General features: G+C 41.2%; 1 long non-coding RNA gene across 1 annotated transcript; it reads right to left on the minus strand.

The window, feature by feature from the left end:
• Positions 1–17270: 17270 nt before the first annotated feature.
• Positions 17271–18225, minus strand: LOC111838974 (uncharacterized). The gene is made up of 3 exons (XR_011993417.1): positions 18119–18225; positions 17547–17897; positions 17271–17405 (listed from the first exon to the last, which is right to left on the minus strand). It is a non-coding gene; the product is annotated as an uncharacterized lncRNA (long non-coding RNA).
• Positions 18226–19814: the final 1589 nt, after the last annotated feature.

Genomic DNA, 19814 nt, shown 5'->3' on the forward strand with positions numbered 1-19814 from the left:
AAAGCCTCCCATTCATTTCTCTCGTCTTTGTATCGCATGGCTTTGCTTGCAGCCCTGCCTGGAGCAGGTTGGCATCAGTCCTTTTGCTTTTATCAGCATTTCAAATGATGTCATCTGCCATTGTAGTTTATTCAGCTACAAAACATTGAGATTATTAAATGCTTCCAAATAGAGATGAGCGTTTCACAAAGTGCTCCCTCCTCTGTGTGAAAAGTGTCGCTCCACATGGTTCCCGATGGTGGAATGAGCTGCCAAACCACGTTCAGTCAGCAGAATCCCTCCCCACCTTCAGGAAACACCATGAATTCCTCTACTAACCTGATGGCTCTTTATGTTCTTTGTTCTAGGCTGTTATGTTGCACGTACTGACCCCTCAATAGTCTTATTTTAGGCTCATACTTTGTTACTAGTTACTTCATTACTGTTGTGTAATGGAAGCTCAGCCTAGCTGTGCTTATGCCTATAAATAAAATAATAAAATAAAAAATAAGCACAGCATGTAGTATGCTGTTCTGTCACAAGAGGGAACCATTGCCTTGTTATTAGTTCCTTTATCAATAATGACACATACACTGCACCATGATTACTTGTGACTTAGCTAGCATAATCTCCACCAGCAGGTGGCATTAATGGAACAAAAATAGATAGATCTATAAAATATTATTTCTAAAGATGGAAAAAATATTTCCGTACCATGGTGTCAACCCATGTTTGTTCATAGTTCGCAATACACATCATAAAACTATTATTTCTAATTTTTTCCTTTTAAAAGGTCTATGCCCTCTACTGCCTGGGACAGATTCCAGGCTCATGAAGTTCGATGGATGGACGGATGGGTTGAAAAGTTTAAAATCTCTTTGCAATGATAAACTGGATAAGTGGTGTGGAAGTTAGATGGCAAGATGGATGGATCTTTTAAAACTCTTATGAATATGATTTGAGTGCCAACTGCTATACTTCCCTTTGAGATTTGCCTAATTAATTCAAGGCCTTCAGGCCACATATTATCATCAGACTTTTCCCTCAACAGCTCAGTCCGTAACTTAGCCATCAGCTTAAATACAAGCCTCTAATTCAAACTGCATTTGAATGCAATGTGGATTGTGGACGGTGTGCCTCCTGCACCTACGTAACCCTGCCATACTATGAAGTTTCCTTACTATTTAAGAAAGTGAGAAACTAATACATGTTTTTGCATTCAGTAGGTTATATTACTGTAATGCTCCATTATCTGGTAGCATAAACCACATACTAAACACCATTCAACGTATTGAAAATGCAGCAGCTTGAATTGTCTCACAGGGTGGGCACCATCTGAGCTGCAGTCCTGCAGTCCCATGGAGGGGTGACATCGTGGATGCGAACTGTAAGATGGTGGGTGCAGCCTTCAATCTGCCACCCTACACAGGCCTGCGTGGAGAACTGAGTCATTCGTGGACTTTGACCGTGACCCCAGTTTGCACCTTGGTTTCAGCAAGCAAGCTCATTCTTTTTTTCCTATAATGGAAAGGGGGGGGGGGGTCCAATTGACCTTGGACCCCCAGAGGTTTTTTTTTCTCCCTACTTGAGAGCTTTTGGTTCCTCTCCTCTGTTGTCATCAGGTATGTTGCTTTCTTTCTTTCATTTCTTTGTCTTTGTTTTTTAATTGTTCTGTATAAATGCTACAGGAATGTATCACAAGACACCCATGTAAATCAACTATTAATTAACTTATAAACAAAACTATTTATTTATATTACTCTAAAATAATTGAATATTACTCTAAAGTCTCTGCTGGTTATATCCCTGTATTTTTTAATAGGATTATCTAATAAAGCTATTATGAAGCTACTAGGCTATTGTGTGGAGGTAGCTTTGGGTACCTTTAGGTGCAATCAGTAGCTTTGTGACTGTTACAATGAGTCAAGTCTGTTTGTGTTGCTGTTGTGTGTATGGAAACTTGAGTTTTCATGTGGTTTGTCTGCAGTGAGATGTGTGAACCTAGCCCTCCTAAACAGGAGTGGAAAATAACAGGGGTCTGTTTGCTGTTGATGACGGCTGAAGTACAAACTGTGGTCAAGGGGAATGTCAAGCAACCTAAAGTATCTCAGCCATTAAAATACATCATTATGTGGGTTGTTTCTTAAAACAGATTCACAAACGGCACAGTTATAACAAAATAATAGCATAATACAGTATTATAGGGGCTAATTATGCTTGCTTGCATGCTAAAAGGTGCAGATGGTAGCCTTAAATGTTTTGAAAAAATGTTTAACATGCAACACTTTATCCATATGAATGCATTAACAAATTTGCACACATATTTACACAGATTGCCAATTTGTGCCTGTCAGCTTCCTGAGGCAGCTGAGTGGAATACTTCTTCTTTACCATGGAGAGTGTTCTGACCAGCTGCATCAATGTCTGGTTTGGGAACTGCAAAATCGTAAAGACCGTAAGCCCCTATACATAGAAAAAAAATCATTGGGACCCCTCTCCACTGCATTAATGACATTTTTCAGAATCATAGCACCCGAAAAATCTCCAACATTTCAGAAGACCCCTCCCGTTCTTCTTGCTGACTCTTTGTCCTGCTCCCTTCAGGTAGGTACCCACTTTACCCCCTGCATACATGATCCTGAGAATGCTGAACACTAGCCTGGAGGCACTTTCAATCATCTGGCACCCTGCGTGTCTCGGGGTGGCTGGGGGATGCCAGATGATTTAAAGTGCCTCCCATCTAGTGCTCAGTATTCCCAGGCAAATGAAGGACCAGGAGATATTTTTAACTCTGTTTGACTGTATGCAGACTAGTTAAGGCTGCATTTGCCTATAAGGAGGCCTGGTGAGGCGTTGTGTGACTGTACATAGACTCCATGAGGTCAGAGTCCCTGGGCAGGGCACAAGTATAGGGTGTGGAGTCTGCTCCATTACTGAGACCTTAGTTACATTTCAGCTCGCTTGCTATGTTAAAAAAAAAAACAGTTTCTTTACCAAACTAGCATTACGGGCCATAATTTTACCATACAAGCAGGTAATTTTACTAAAAGCATGTGGTAACACTTAACTTTAAGCAGTCATTATATTTCTAGTGCATTATAGATGAGACCTTCCCAGAGCATTCATAATGCATGAGAAACACTGTATACTAATACTTTATGAATGTGTTACAATGAATTATAAGAATGTCTTGGATACAAATTAATAATAATGATATTAGTTCTAATAAAGTGCTCTTGTTTTAAGCTTGCACTGTATGGACCAAGGAGCATAGTATGTACCAGGTGTCCCAAGTAGTCAGTTCGCAGTGTATATGCTGGGGGGCCTGGGAACGATGGTAGTTAACACTCACTGCATGTGGAAAAGACCCCAGGGGCCCTGGTGGCCAGGAGCCCTCATGATTAACTTGCGCTGTATATGGCCCTGGGGGTCAACACTCACTGTATATGCCAAGGGGCCCGAGCGACTTGTACTATATATTCTGAGGCCCTGGTGGTTCACTCAGGTTATATATAATAATCGTAGTGTTTAGTTTGAACTATACTGTAAATGTTATCACTCATGAAAACTAATGATCTGTGGCCACCCTAGAACACTGGCCCTATGGGCCCAGTCCATAATCCTGCCATGGGTGACGATCTATGTAACTGTACACAGACGTGGTAGACCAGAAGTCTACAGAAGTCTAGCCTGTGAGATAGGGTGTTTGACAGAACACACACTTCATAAGACTCCATTTCACTATCAGGAAGCCTGGTGAGACTCTATGCGACTGTAGAGAGACGCTGTTTGATGCTGTGTGACTGTAAATAGACCCATAAGGTTCTGTGTGACAGTATGGAAACTAGATAAGACTATGTTTCACTACAAAGAGGCCTGATGAGACTCTGTGTAACAGTGTAGTGTAAAACTCTGTGTAAAAGTGTGGTGAGGCTGGAGGATCTGGATGGCTTTACACATGCTTAGTAGGACTCCATTTGATTATATAGAAGTTTAGCCTGTGAGATACAGTGTGACTGTTCAAGGACCCATATGGCTCTATTTGACAGTACACAGACTTGGTAAGACTGCTTTTGACTATATAGAAGCCTGGTTAGTCTCTGTGTGACTACAGAAGCCCTATGCGATTCTCTCTAATCACACAGACCTGATCAGGCTCTGTGTATCTGAACAGAAACTAGTTAAGACTCCATTTCACTATAAAGAGGCCTGGTTAGTCTCTGTGTGACTACAGAAGCCCTATGCGATTCTCTCTAACTGCACACAGACCTGATAAGGCTCTGTGTATCTGAACAGAAACTAGTTAAGACTCCATTTCACTATAAAGAGGCCCGGTTAGTCTCTGTGTGACTGTACAGGATCCTGGTGAGGCTCTGAGGGACTAGTTAAGGCATATCCATGTGAATAGTTAGAATAGTTCTATATTCAGAGTCTCTAAATTGTGGTTTATTTCTGCTCTGAGAGTGATTAAGGGTTCATTTGATTTCTGTTGAATGCTGTTGGATTTTGCAGGCAGTGATAAAACAATGTGTATAGGAAAACATAACAAAAAACAAAAAAACAAAATGCCACTCAATGGAAAGCAACATGCCGATATTATCTGCTGCTACTTTGGTTTCGAAATGTAGTGTGAAATGTAGCGTGCAGTAGAAATGACATAGATGTCCTGCTAAAAGCCACAAAGTCTTTGGGTAGGGGCAGAGGGAGGGAGGAGGGGACAAAACCACACTGTCTGCCCAGAGCGCAGAAAGGCCTGCACCTTGACTCAGAGCAAAACCACAGCGGACCTGCAAGTGGCTTGCAGAGTGCTGGTGCGTGCAATTCGCTGTCACTGACAATGGCAAAACAAAAACAGACCTATCAATAGCAGAAACCTTTAACTTGGTTATACAGCACTAACAAACAGCTACAAATACGTACAAAGGTAAATATAATATTCTGATAAAGCATTGCACGTTGCACATCCTACAGAATAAAGTAAAGCGGACAGAGGCGGTAAATTTTCACAGAATGGTCCACAAATGTGATACGACCTAGACATTTGTTACAGAAATGGCACCCCAAAATCGCTGAACATTTTGACATACATGTCAATACAATATCCAAAATGGAAAGGCCTAAAAAATCTTTGTATAAAGATGCTAATTCAGAACTGTAGTTTAACAATTTTACTTAGGTATGAATGACATCTTAATATTTTTATATATTTTAATTATTGTCTGCATCTGTTATTTGTAATATTTGTAATGCAGCTCTGATGTCTACTTGTTATTTAATTTATGGATATTTAGACAAATCAGCATGCCTTAATAGGCAGCACTGTAATGCAGTTTTCCATTTGCAAGGTTGCTTTCTTTTTGTCATTTAATGACTAGGCACTGCAGCCTAATGGTGAATAGTTGTATTACACTCACATGTGAGGACATCATATAGAAACAGGCATGCTTCTGACCTCTGTTTAACACATTTATGATTGTGTGAGTCTATTTGTGTGTGCCCTCTTATTGGGAGTCTTATCCAAGGTTCTCCTGGTTTGTGCCCTGGGGATAAGCTCCAAGGTCACCCTGCACTGCGTAAACCAAATAGCACCACTAGGACTATATTACGGAAATGCAAACATTTTTTGTGGTTTGACTGAGCTCTGCACAGGAATAGGAAATGGAAAGTGGGGATGGGGGGTAGGTGGGTGGTAACAATAAAACACCAAACAAAAATTCTGAAAGCAAAGTGAATCAGCATGTGCTCAGTGAGCTTGGACCATAAGAAGAGAAATCAGTAATATTAATATACAGCATGTGAAACCATGCATAAGTTATCACAACATTTAAGTCTACTGTATGGCACATAACACAATTGCACTTGCATTTCTGTACTGTATGTATTAAAATCAACTATACTTGCAACCCTTGTACTTTGCAAGGTGAAAAAGCTAAAAAGGGTTTAGGTCAGATTCACAGAACCAACATTATTCAATTAAAATGTCCTTGTTTGGAAAAAAAATCTTTTAGTTTTATTACAAAGGTGTATTTCTTTCACATTTCTAGAGCTGGACAGTATTGATCACAGTATGATTTGAGCTTGATCACCTGGCAGCGTAGGATATAAATTTAAGTGGAGTCAGTGGAACTTCCTGATTTCATTTGTCATTCAGTCCACTCTCCACTGCACAAGGTGGCTCTGTTTAGCTGCTTATGTGACAGAAAGTATTGTGTAATTCACAGAGCAATGGGAGTAGGGAAGTTCAATACAGAATGTATTGAACCACACCACTACATAAGGTCAAGGCAGAGATGAAAGTGTTACGTGCCATAAAGTCTTGGGGTTTGTGCTGCAAGGGTTTGCGTTTATTACAATTGTGCAAATAGTGTCTGTTACATTCTGGTGTTTCATTTTCTCCAATCAACGCGGAGATCCACCTCTGGGTCTCTCAACGGACGTCGTCACTTCCAGGTTATATGTAGATGGAGGCCAACAACGTTGAAATCCCCAGCTCCTCAGTTTTACTCATGTTTGTGCTTTATTCTGTTTTGATTGCTTTTGTATGCCTCTGGTCCAGTTTATCGCCTTTTGCTTTGCCCCCTGATTTTTGGTCAATTTTTCTCTATATTTGCCTTTCCTGTGTACAGACCATTTTGCCTGTGTTCCTGACTATGAGAAAGCCTAGCCCCTGGTGTTAATATTCTGAGTTTGAATCGTGTCTGGTGTAAAGAGTGGCTGCTGTTTTCTTTGTTTGATTTATTTGTATATTTGGATGGGGAGACAGTGATTGTTTTTTGTTTCATTTTTCTTTTGTAGGTGAGTTAGTTTGGGACTTGCTTTGCTTGTTGTGTTGGCCTGGGTCACTCTTAAAGTCTGTACCTACACTGTGGTGAGCAAATTTGTAAATACACACACTGTTTATACTACCTGTTTTGTGCACCGTGTTTGGTCTACCCCACACATCCACCCACACATCTATTCCATTACTCCCCATCCCCCTAGACTGGGGTTCGTAGCAGAATTTGTGGGCTGGATAATCTGACCCTGCAAGGATATTTCAGTGTGTATGTCTAACGTATGTGGTTGGGGTTTGTACAATGGTTCGGTTAGATTTGGGGTAATTCAGTTTTGACTCGACTCAGGAACAATTTGATTGCTGACGGAAGGATGATTTCCTAGCATTTGGCAGGGTGATTTAATGTGACGGTCCCTAGTGGTGCCACCAAACAAGTGCTCTGCATGGGGATTCTGCCTGAGCCTGGGGATTCCTCGGCTGCATCTGGATCGCTCTTGATGGCCACAGCAGCGGAGAACGGTGAGGGATTGTCCAACTTTGGAATTTCGTGGGGATCTCACTGATGTCAGCTCGCCCAGGGAGGACCTCCTGCTCACTATCCGTCTCCAGGTACTGGAGTTGGAAATAAAGAAGCAGGAGCACCAAGCCCAGCTGCTGCACTTAACAGCAGTGGAGGTCAAAGCTGACAAGAAAATCACCTTAAAGCAGCTGAGCCTAGAGCAGCAGAAACTTGAGCCTCTCCCACAAAAGGTGAAGTCTCCCATTGTGGCCCCTCGATATTCGGACCGGCAAGATCGTGATGCCATCGGGTGCCCATGAGTACCCCTCACCAAAGGATTCTGGCTAGTTCCTCTGAACCATAGGGTGTTCAGAGGAGCCAGCCAGACCCAAGCTGGAATTTGCTTGGGAAAAAATAAGTGGTGTGCCACCAGTAGAGTCACTGAATTTGATCAACTCAAGGATCTAATTCTGCTGGAGGAGTTTAAGAACTGCCTGCTGGATTGCGTGGTCATTTATTCAAATAAGCAGAAAGTAGTCTCTCTCGCAGAAGCTGACCCCTAGGTCCGTGTTTGCACCAACTCTGCTTCCTAGGAAGTTCTCCGCCAAACTGGCGCAACCTTCTGGGGGTGTTTGACCTTCCATTGGGGTCCCTGAAACTAGGGAACTTTGTTATCGCCACCATCATATCCGAGTGCCCCACACTGAAGCGTAAAGAGGGTTGTGAGGCATCGAAATATGTCCATGTAGATGACCACTCTGAACCCTACGATGCTATGCCAGCACTCTCAGTGGAACTTACTTTCTTGCCTTTTACATTCGCAGGGTTTGTGCCAGTAGAGAAAAGGGGACAGAAACTCCCCGTGACTATCCTGCATGATACAGGGGCCACTTAGTCATTTCTTGTGAAAGATGTGTTGCCAATTTCTGATACAACTTATTGTGGCAGTGACGTGCTAGTACAAGGCATCGGGCTATGAATGGCCACAGACACATTGCACCATGTATACCTACAGAGGATTTCTCTGGTTCGTACGAGTCATGGTCAAGCTGCAATTCCCTATGCGTGGTGTTAGTTTGTGCTTTTACCTGAGGTTGTCCCCAAACCTGAGCTGTGCCCCAGTGATGTTGCTAAAGATCACCCTACTGTATTCCCAGCCTGTGTTTCGACTTGTGCTTAGCGTCACAAGCTATCTATCAGATCTATCAGGGCCTACCTGGAGAAACACCTGATGGGGTATTTCTTTAATGACCGGGTCTTGATGAGGAAGTGGATCCCCCCGACTCATCTTCTGATGGGGCTATGGTGTATTCTAAAACATTTCTTTTGGCCTGGAGTAAGTTCTGATGTTAAGCAGTACTGTAAGTCGTGTGACACGTGTCAACCACTAGGGAAGCCAGGGAAACTCGCTCAGGGAATTGTAATCTGTTTATGCTCATGTGTGCCACTACCCGCTTCCCCGAGGCTATTCCTATGTGTAGCTTGAGGACAAAAGACATATTAAAAGCCTTATCAATTTTTTTACTACTTTCAGACTACCCATGTATATGCAGTCAGACTAGGGTACGAACTTCACATCAAAACTGTTTACCCAGGTCATTTGTGAGCTGAACATCTAACATGCGATATTGAGCATTTATCACCTGGAGAGCCTAGGAACCCTGGAGTCTTTTAAGAATATGATATGCACCTACTGCTTCAAACCAGGAAAGAGTGGGATGATGGAGTCCCCCTCCTTATCATTGCGGTTACAGATATGGTGCATGAGTTGATAGGTTCCAATCCAGTGGAACTGGTTTTCGGACACATTGTATGAGGATCCTTAAACAAATTGCAAGAGCAATGGTTGTCTCTGACTATGCCTCCTCAGAAATTAAACTATGTGGGCTCACTCAGAGAGAGGCTGACTGCAGCTCGGGGACTCACTAAACGTTCATCAAGTGCCTTCCAATCTGTGATGAAGAAACACATCGATAAGAAGACAAAAGAATAGGCTTTACAGACTGGCGATCGGGTACTCATTCTTCTCCCTTTGTCTGGTTCCTCCCTTAATGCAGGTTCTCTGGACCATATGTTGTGCAAGAGAAACTGAGCCGCTCAAATTATGTATTACAAACCCAGAATCGCGTGTGACATATAAATATGTTGAAGCCGTATGTGGATCGGTCAGTCACCAATACTTCAACAGTTTCTCCCGCCTCGGCTCCCCTTTCTGCTGCTTTAGTAGCCCGAACCAGCAATTATTCTCTGGAGAGTGATGTGTTATATCTCACAAGGAATCGCATGCCATGTGCCAGGTTACTGAATTCCGAAGCCCTAAGGTCGCTTTCGGATAAACTAGCCCACCTGCTTCTGGCTGCTCAGTGGAACATTATGTCCCTAATCACTCGGTTTCTGTTCCCTTCACGAACCCACATCATCAAGCATGACATCGATGTTGATAATCACCTCCTCATTACAACATCACTGTCGAGTTAGTCCACACAAATGTGCATCATTTGAAAAGGAAACCATGTATTTACTTGAGCAAGGGCTGGCTGTTCTGACATAGCCCATGGAGTTCACCATGTTTGCTTTTGCCAAATTCAGTCTAAGGCTATTCAATCTTTTCCTATGCCCAAGACAAAAAGGAAGTTCAAAAGTTTTTTGGGAATGGGTACTATCGATGCTTCTGCAAGAACTTTTTTGACATTATTCTACCAAGGGTGTGTGGTGCTAAACTCGCTGTGCATTTTATTAAGAGCACCAGTACACCTGTTTATTCATTAAATTATCTAATCAGCGGATCATCTGGCAACAGTACAATTCATCAAATCATGCCAATACTGACAAGGATTTTCAGTCAAGCACCAGAATTGCAAAAACACTAGAATGGGGAAAACATATGATCATAGTTGCATGATGATTGGTGCCAGATGGGCTGGTTTGAGTATTTTTGTAATTGCTGATTCTGTTGTGTGTGGAATCCAGGGATTTTCACACACAATAGACTTTAGACTTTGCTCAAAATGAAAATATATCCAGTGAACAGCAGTTCTGCAGATGCAAACACCTTGTGGATGTAAGAGGTCAGCGGAGAATGGTGAGAGCTAATAGAAGGTTATAGTGACTCAGGAAACCATTGTGTATAACTATAATGAGCAGAAAAGCATGTTAGAAGGCACAACATGCTGAACCTTGATGTGGATTAGCTACAACAGCAGCAAGACCAGGTCAGGTTCCACTTCTGTTGAGGCACACAGATGGTAGGGTCAGAAATGGCAAAATCATTAATTCATGGACCCCCTTGCGTCAACGGTCCAGACTGATAATGGTGTAATGGTGTAAAGAATGTTTTCTTAGCACACCTTGGGCTGTTAATACCAATCGATGACAAATATAATAAATCTGTAGATATTCCGTAATGCAATCTTGTCCGCATGGAGTAGAACATCAAAGTACTGTTTTCAATCCATGCCATGATGAAGGCTGTTCTGAGAGCAAAGGGAGATGCTACCCATGAGTATTAGTTTAGTGTTCCTAATAAAGTGCTCAATAGGTATAAATGAGGTGGGTATAGCCTGGGGGGCTGCAGTGTACATCCTGGTAGCTGTCAATGATCCACCACAGATCCTGATGCTGGTCCTTTTCCGTGTGGACTTATTCTGAAAGCACTGTGCAGAGAGCTAGTAAGTGGGATTGTTCCAGCTGATTGAAATGGTAAACTGGCTCTGAGAAATGGAGGCCAGGTTTCCAGACTCTGTAGTTCAGGGGATACATGTTTTTCAGTACAATACCATGGCAATGACTCCAGTTGTAGAAGAGACCAGATCATGCCAAAACTCAACTTCAAACTTCAAGCCATTGTACTCTTCTGATGTTCTGATCACTTATAGGCTCCCTGACCCTCCCCCGACAAAAAAGGGGCTAATACTTGAGCTCAGCCCGGCCACAGCTACCATTCCCTTTTTGGCAGTTCCCTCAGATGTTGGGAGGTACATCTTGGCGTCATCCTCAGCAGTGAGCTTTGTAAGGAGCAGGTGGGTGGTGGGTCAGGATTTCTGATCTCCCCCCTGTGCTATAATGGTATCTTGGTCCTATTGATGGGATAGCTGGACAAGCTGCTGTCAGCATATCAAATAACCAGACCCCATTTTGGTCCCATTCATGGGTAAGATTTTGCATTTCAGCAGCACCTACACCAAGGTTATTCAACTCACGGTCCTCGAGGTCTGAGCACTGCTGGTTTTCCAGCCTTCCTTTACCTGTCAGTCAGGTGTGAAGCCTCTGACCAATCAGAATCAGTAATTATTAAACAACTACCTGGGAGAACTGAAAACACGGCCTGGATTTGGAGTCAAGGTCCAGAGTTGAAGAACCCTGACCTACACCCTCTACCAGTGTGGTGGGCAAGGAGATGTTCAGGAGACATGAATGTGCACCTGGCTCTGGATGGGCCTACATTTATTTAAGGATAGGGGGAATAATAAAATAGAGAAAGGCACTAATAAGGGGCTACAGCTACTGGTTCAGGCAATGGCCTTCCCATGAGTGGTTTCCAGGTTGTCTATGGTTTCCAGCTTTATAAAATAATATAAATATAAAAAGTGGATGTCCAGGGCCTCCTGACAAAGTCTGTTCCAGAGAGGACCTCAGAACCCTCCACACCAGGATCTGCGGGAGATTGTTGATGGCTACTGAAATGTGTTTCTTGGCCATCCAGGCTGGACATCCTCATCCAACACCACATCACAACTCTGCTCAAGGTCATACCAAATCCTAGAGGGACAGTGCTGGGCGTTGGGGGACGAGGTGGAAAAGCGGCAGATAGTCGTGATTGAGGAGTCTCAAAGCCCTTGCTTCAGCTCCATTGTGATGGTCCTTAAGCCAGACAGCACCCTGTAATTCTGCAATGACTTCAGCTGGCTGAACAAGGTAACACAACTCAATTTCTGCCCCATATCTTCCCCATGGATGAGCTGGTAAAACATCTTGGTGCTTCATATCTACTTTAGACAAAAGGTTATTTGCAGATGCCCCTCAGTCCAGTCGCCAGGGAGAAGATGGCCTTCAGCACAACCAGAGGTCATTGGCAGTACTGGGTTCTCCCTTTTTATGAATGATCGGGTGCCAACATGCCTCAAACAACTCATGGACATCATACTGTACTTTGCCTCCAGCAAGAGTATGCAGCAGCCTACCTAGACAACATTCATGCTGATTGCTGGGAGGAGCACCTTGTTTGGGTACTAGACTCAACAAGGCTCAAGGAGGCCTGCTGCCTGGGGTTCCTTTTTAGTCGAGGTTTGCTACAGAAGAAACTTGAGGATGTCTGAAACGTCCCATGTCCCAGTTTTTTTTGCACTAAAACCTGGTACATAGGACTGCCCAGTTATCTACCCCTTTCTCATATTCACTCCTTTGCAATATCTGAGTTATATGTACATTGCACTACACAGTACATGCCTATGTATTTATTGTAATAGTTGTAATTGTATTTATTGTTTGACTGTAAGCACCATAATTTGTATTTGTGATCTGTGTTTTGTGTTTAATTTGTGTTTACTGGTGGTCTAATAAAACATGCCCCAGTGGGGATTTTTCTAAACCTCCATCTCCTGAGCCTTTTTGCCCACAACAGATTTAATTCATTTTGACCCGGAAGAAACATAGAACATAGACTTAAATCTATGTGCATAATAAGTTGAAATGTGACATTCTGACAAACAATTACTATATTACAACATATTAACTATATTACTATATTATATTACTTCTTTGCCCATGGGTAAGCCTCTCTGAATCACTGTATTGTAGAAACCCTTACTACATACAGTATGTCAAGACTGTGGGCAAAGTAATACCATTTGTCTGGTTTATTTGTTGTGATTAACGAACCACAGATTAATGCACTTGATCAGCCACAACTAGATCTTGGCTTTAGGCTGCACACATACTGGCATAGTTTCACATACATAGAAAAACCCATACTTGTGCAAAAAACAAATTCACTTATATGACTATATTACCATGAATAGTGACTGTGCGTAACACAGAACTTCCAGGTTTATATTTTAAGTCAATTAGTAAATTTTATTTTTGTGAACTTTCTGAAGCAAAAAATTTCCATTTATAATTTCAGTCCAGTGATGGACTGATTTCTGGAAATGCTTTATAATGAAGCATATTGAGTTAATATTGGTATGAAACAAAAGACTTGATGTTCATTTATGAAATGTTTCTCTGGATGGGTGATCCTCTCCAGCAACTTTACATGACAACAGATAGCAGAAAGCAAACATTTATGTCAGTTGTAGAGGCCTACATCACGTTTAGTTATTGTTGAAAAAAGAACTAACCACTAGACATGGGATAATGGAAGAGTCTGTCAGAGAATAGAGAAACTCCATCATTGTGGTGCCTAGATCTGATGAATCTATTCAGTTCTTTATTGACAATGGAGAAGTAATCAAAGAGTTGGTTGCTTATTCAAAGCCAGAATTACCATATAGGCATGGGTATGGCTCACATGTATTTGATACTGAATTAATTGAGAGCCAAAAGAGGGCAAAATTGAGGCAAGTGAAGACAAATAATTTTTATATAGATTTCTGCAATAAGGGGATTCATTGGCCACTTTGTTTTACAGATCAAAGGATCGATTCTTTGTCCTCATGTTGCTTAAACTATGTTAAACCTGTGTAGGCCATATCGAAAAAAGCAAGATAAGCCATGGACTATTCAGCATCATGATATGTGCTGTCCGGTGCTTCACCCTCCACTCTGACCATAACTCACAGCAGTGCTAACATTGCATATTGAGTACCACTGGTGGAATTGACCACAGGTTTCTCAAATTGCAGTACTTGATTAGTTCTGTGAGGTCTATGGTGTGTTGGTTTGCTGGTAGAGGAATGTAATGAAGTGTTTATGTACAAACAGGTTAATTTTTAAGTTCATCCTCCATCCTTCTGCTTTTATTAAACCCATCTCCATACTCACCTACACATAACGTCCATCCCCATATCAACATGACTCTTTTCCCTATCCAGCCCAGTGTAGCTAGTATTACTACAACTCAGAAAATACGAGTATAAAACTAGCTTTATCTAGAATACATGCAGTGGTTTGTATATTTAGTGTACAGTTCAGTATGGTTCTTCTGGAAACCAATTTATTATGAATTATTTCTCTCTGCCCAACAATTACTTATTTAGTATAAATTGTACAATTTCACATTTTCTATCCTTTATCCATGTTTTACCGTCATTAAGATGGGCTTATAAAACAGTACTACTTATGAATGAGATATGTTCCGAACAGCTGTTCGTAACTTGAAATGTTCGTAAGTCGTTATTCAACATCATTTTAAGGGTATACGCAAGTACAAAGAACTAGGATGCTGGGAGTACGCACACTACGCTGCTGGTGCAATGGGAGTAGCGGCCAGAAGTCGTACTAGGCGGAATTGGCGCACAGAAAAAAAAGAATTGATGTTGCGGACAGGAAACAAAAACCCAAGGAACACAATTTGGACTTACAGTCCTCTTCGTTCGTATGTCTGAAAGTTCGTAAGTTGAAAGTTTGTAAATAGAGGGGTGTCTGTATTTGAAGTTATTGAAAGATTGATCAGTAGGCACACTAAACAACTTTATTAATCATAAACCAGCTGTCTAAGAGAATGTCCACAGAGAATGATATTGTAAAATATACTGAATTAAACACAAGCATAACCTGCCTCCTTTTAAACCCCAAAAAGGTTAACCTGCAATATTGAGCCATACCTTAGACAAAAAGCATCAAACATATGCATCAGGCTAATGTTAGTCTCATTCTCATTCTGTTAACCGCACATCAGAGTACAGACTCTGCTCTCTCTTCATTCTTTGAGTTTTTGACTTCTCCTCATTAAAGTGCAAGGCAGTGTAATTCAGCATCTCTGCGTCATGTTCCTGGGGGGGGATGGGAAATGAAGAAATCAGATCCAATGAAATGTTTAATACATGAATGTTAATGTCTAACACATTTTAAAATTATACTTTTACCTGCTTGTTTCTTTCTTTTGTCTTGGGGGAATTAAGATTATCTTCCTCAGAGACACGTGCTTTTAAAATACACAGAAGAAAAAAATAGAAAAGCAGTTTTAAATGATCTTTCATGGTTTTTCTATAATATTATTTCTTTATTTTCTATATTTGATCATACACTATACCATAAATACCCTGCAGCCCTAAGTAGGATAAGTGAAAAATGGATGGATAAACTAAATATGTAATATGATCAACAAGATGATTAGACATACTCATTTAATACATCCATTTTCTGTAGTTGCAGGGGAGTCTGGAGCCATGAAGAATAAGTTAAGGGTGCAAGACAGGGAACAACCCAGGATGGGGCACCAACCCATTGCAGTGCGCAAGACAGGGAACAACCCAGGATGGGGCACCAAGCCATTGCAGTGCGCAAGACAGGGAACAACCCAGGATGGGGCACCAAGCCATTGCAGTGCGCAAGACAGGGAACAACCCAGGATGGGGCACCAAGCCATTGCAGTGCGCAAGACAGGGAACAACCCAGGATGGGGCACCAACCCATTGCAGTGCACTCTCACAGCTATGGGCAGTTTGGCAACTCCAATTAATCTCAGCATGTTTTTGGACTGTGGTGAGGGAAACTGAAGTTCCCAGAGGGAACCCTATAATGAGACAGGGAGAACATGCAAACTCCACACACACGGACCCATGGTGGGGGCTTGAACCCTGGTCCCCAAGGTGTGGGGCAGCAGTACTAACCTCTGCACCATTCTAACCCCTTGATTTTCACACTAGTATTTCTCATTTGCTCCTTAAAACGATCGCTTATACATCATCATCATCATCATCATATCAAAATAGCAACACAGCCTACCTGCACAATGCTTACAGCATGTCGTCTTATTTCTGGTACTCACAAGTATAACCATTATTGTCACGCACAAAAGTAGTGCAGTTCCCAGGCCAATGATTACTGGACTCGCAGATAAAGATCCTGTATGAAATTAAATAGTTTAATTGATATTTATTCATATAAAATGCTCTCACAGATTACCAGGTGTAGACATTACACAATATCTCCCACAATTGTTTTGGTTAGATGGCAAAGAGACCTCCATTACTCTTCTGATTGACACAAGGGCATTTTAAATCTTTTTGAGGTACACTAATGTGTCATTTTTTTTTTTACAATTTTGTTCTTTGTTTCCTGTTCAGTGTTAGTTCAATGTTCAACTAGCTTCATTGTTAGCTAGTAGAAAAGAATAAGTAGCTGGCGAAAGCTGAATTATTTTTCTTATATCATAAATACCCTGTAGGTCAAAGTAGGATAAGTGAAAAAGGGATGTATAAATATCTCAACTGAAACAAAATCCGAAACATAGACTCATGTATGAACTAACGCTGTAATAATTCTAATCTTCATTAATATCTTTTCCTTCACTATTACTGCTGCTGATTAAGCTTAAAGAGATCAATATCTGTGCTTATGTGCAACTGCAATATGAGGAAATGTTGCAAGTAACAGAATCTCCAACAAACAAAATGAAAAACTATATGAGGAATAAAAATGCAAAAGTGCAACTGATTTTACAACATTGTTTGTAATATCAGTGTTTACAATATGAAAAAACAGAAAAAAATACCAAGAACTGTTAGATGTAAAAATGGTAAAGCTTAAATATTGTTAAATACACATTGATATACATATATACACACACATCACATATATCAGTTGTTCCATAATAATAATGGAGCAAAAAAAAAAAAAGTTTTAAAAACTTACCTTCTATGTGAACCTTTGTCCCATTGCCAAACAGCATCTCCCCACACATGGCCACAGCGCAGTAGTAAGTCCCAGCATCAGAGAGGCTGAGGTTCCTCTTGGGGAGGCTGTAGACACAGCTCCGTGTAGGAGATCCAGCCTCAGGGCTCTTCTCACACTCATCACTCCTGTTTCCATGGCTGTAAATGACTCCTGGAAGGGATTCTCCTGATCCATGTCTGAACCAGTAAACACTGTGTTCTCCTGCACAGTTCTCACTCTCTGTTGTACACTGCAGGGTCACAGAGTCTCCCGGCTGGACTGGGTCAGACACAGGATACTGCTCTACTTTACTGTATCTGTGTTGTTTTCTGGAACCTAATGAACAAATGTGTTCAATAAAGCATTGGAATAATATCAACTGATGTAACTTGATGTTCAGTGTAGAATTTGTGTACTGATTTTCCACCAAAGATGCTTAAACAGCATCTACAAATTTGATTATGATGTAAGATTTACCCTTTATTGTAAGAAAAGTTCCAGCTCCAAACAGAATTAAGTAATCTCTTCTCGTTCCACAGTAATACATCCCTGAATCCGATGGTTCTGTCTTTAAGATTATAAAATGATTGATTTCCTCATATATTTTCACTTTGTAGCGTGTTGGCTTAAAGTTGTTGTGAAATGTTGCCTCTGACGCAAATTTGAAAGTTGATGCTATTAGAAGAGGTCTCTGGCTGATAATTAACTTAAACCAAAACACAGAATGAGCCTCGTCTTTGGGAAATGAACATTCCAAAGTCACATTGTCTCCGGCTTCAACTGTCAAGAGTGGACTAGGCTGAACAACCGTATTGCTTAATGCCAAATCTGAAAAAAAAGAAAAATATTAGTAATTGCCTACATATTTAACCCACACAGAAGCTTTTAAAATACAGTCATAATACTGTTAAAGGAACATATGTTCTTTGTCACATTCAAGCACATTCATTTAAAAGATTGTTTAGCCAATACAATGATTATTACAAAAAGTTATATTATTATGACAAATGTAAAAATGGCTTACAACAAGCATTCTCTGTTGCACTTACATAATTTGCTGAAATGAGCCAAAATTACACAGAGTCTGATCATCCTGAATGATGTTCTCCTGTGGTTTGTAGCAAGGCTTTTCTGCACACTGAATGCACCACAGATCGTAGGGTCATATGAGAGTAGGGGTGGCTAAACTGGTGTTTTTGATTTGTGGAATCAACAGTATATCATTTATTATTTTTAAATAAATTTTTACCAGAATTTTTGAATCTCTTCTATTTAGTGCGGTTAATAAGTGTTAAAAAAAATCACACAGTTGTGATGTAGGAAGCCAAAAGACTTGCAGTGCTGTGAATTAAGGTTTATGTGACATTTTGTGTGTTAATAAACATGTGCATTTTGGAGCCACCAGCTAGTACTGTTTTTTAACTGTATATCTGCTTCTGCCACAGCATAAATCCAAATAAGTTCAGGATGAATCATAACATGTACAATTAAAATGTAACCATTTCCACATTTGTCCACAACCTAAGACCCCCTCCCCCCAAGTCACTTCCAATGTAAGGAACAGACCCTCGCCTCTGTCTGGCTATATGAAAAAGCACGGATTGCTTGGGGTGGAAAACATGTGGAAATCACCCCCTGCATAGTCATTATTTAGGAGAAGCTTTGACTTCTCAGAGGAAGTGTTGAGTAGTAGCTTATCTTTTGGACCAGGACCAAGCAGAGGTGTGTACTCAGGCATCAGGAACAACTGCTCCTCCAACTGTGCTACTCTGATATTAATTCAAGGCACTGAAATAGGCAATTTCAAAGCTGCTTCACCGAAGTTACTTAAAGCAGGAAATTTTATGCTGTAACTAGATACATATTGCATGTGACCACATCCTGTACTGGTCTTCATATTCTGGCTTCCTTTGAGTATCCCCTAAGTATACGCATATTTTGCAGAACACACAGGAATCGGCTTAAATTTAATTTTACCTCTGAACCCTTTGACCTTTCTCTGGGACACCAGTGCTAGGCATGGTAACTTTCACACAGTAATTCTTTGAAAATATTTCCCCTATCACAGAGTTTTCTCTCACCTCTACCAAATGCACCCAGACCCTGATGCCTGACCCTTTCCACAGTTGCAGCTGTTCCGCATACAGATGTTCGTTTGGCATAATTTTATATATTTGTTTCCCCGTGCTATTCCTTTGTTTCTCCCCACTGCTTTTGATAAACTCATCTGCACTCACACTCCCCTATAAATCCCGTATTTCCTATTTCCTTGATCCTCATGTTAACCCAGCAGAAAAGCCATCAAACATCACAAGAAATTTATTTCCAGATAACTCCTCAGTTGCTCTTTCAGACTCCTACTGTAAGAAAGCTATAGACTTAAAAGCCACTCCCTCCAGTGGTTGGAACACGAACTTCAAAAGGTGACTAAACCAGAAAGTTCTGCAACCTCAGGTATATGTAATGTAAAAGGTTCTCTCACTTTCATCCAGCTTCTCCTGGAGTGCTTCAGCTGGTCATTACAACCAATGATCTTCCCCCAGATGACAGGCTGAGAACCACTCCACCGTGCTCTGACACGGGGAGAACGCCTAAGCCAATACATCATGCTGACATTCAACAGCAGATTAAATACAGTGCTATGTAAAAGTTTGGGCACCCCTCTGAGGCTGCATAATAATTTTCTCTGTCTTCATAAGAGAAGATCACAGCCATATGCCATTTTTGTTCTAGAGAAATGTAGAC

The sequence above is a fragment of the Paramormyrops kingsleyae genome, chromosome 10, assembly GCF_048594095.1.
Source record: "Paramormyrops kingsleyae isolate MSU_618 chromosome 10, PKINGS_0.4, whole genome shotgun sequence".
Taxonomy (NCBI): Eukaryota; Metazoa; Chordata; class Actinopteri; order Osteoglossiformes; family Mormyridae; genus Paramormyrops; species Paramormyrops kingsleyae.